A 1,128-nucleotide genomic window follows, 5' to 3' on the forward strand; every position below is an offset into this window, starting at 1 on the left:
ATGTTAATTTACAAGTTGGGGGAGATTGTTAGATATATTTGATAATGTCATGGCTAATATGTTTTATGTTTAGCTTTCAGATCTTACTGAACAGGATAAATCAGTACTTAACTGTTGATCAGTACTTATACTGGAAGTCAGGAATTAAGGATATCAGTACGTATGTTATCAGGAGATAATCATCAGAAGATAGATATTAGAACTTAAGTGCTGAAGGATAATCAGATAAGGACAGTAGCTGATTAAAGGAAAGAAGATTGAGATAAATATAAGAAGAGATATGCATGAAGAAGGAATTCCGTGAAGAATGGAATACTTGGAAGAAAAGATATCTGATTGATATATTTTAGGAGCAGAATTATATTCCATATCAATTAGCGATTATCTTGTAACTGTGTAGTATATAACACAGCATAGGGTTTATACTATAAGTGTTATCATTATTAGAAAAGATTATTCATTGTAACCCTAGCAGCTCTCGTGATATTTGTTCATCACTGAGAGGTAACAGTTCCATACTGTAACAGAGTTTATTGTTCAATAAGTTTGTTTTCTGTTACTTAAGTTCTTAAAGTTTGATTTGAGTGTACTATACACTGTATTCACCCCCTCTACAGTGTGTGTGTGACCTAACAGGATGTTACTCCTACTGAAGACGAGCCTGTTCTCCCTCCCCTATTACTAGTAATGGGGGGAACGATAATGATTTGTTTAAGGACTTAGACTAGTTTCCATTTTCTTATTAGCCAATCGTGACCTTCTTTGTATTAATTTATCGTATCTGACTTTGTTACCCTTCAGGGTTTATTTATGTTATTTCCTTTATTTTTTCATAGCCTTCCCTTCAGTTTCTTAACACTTTCAAAGTGTTATATTTTTAAAGGAGGATGATTAAGAACTTGAACTACGCAGAGTCATGCATTGAATATTTGAAACAAGACCGAAAAATAGACAGATATGATGTCTTGAAAATGCCGCTCATGGCATTCCTATAATAGAGAATTCTTGAACTTTCTTTCTTTTGTTATCAAGCAAGAATTTACTAAAGCAAGCAAAGAATATCATAACTTGGATATCCAAAGTTTGAAATAATTTCAACTTAAGAATATATAACCTGGTTTTCCAAAA

Source organism: Apium graveolens, chromosome 3 (assembly GCF_009905375.1).
Source record: "Apium graveolens cultivar Ventura chromosome 3, ASM990537v1, whole genome shotgun sequence".
In the NCBI taxonomy this organism is placed as follows: Eukaryota; Viridiplantae; Streptophyta; class Magnoliopsida; order Apiales; family Apiaceae; genus Apium; species Apium graveolens.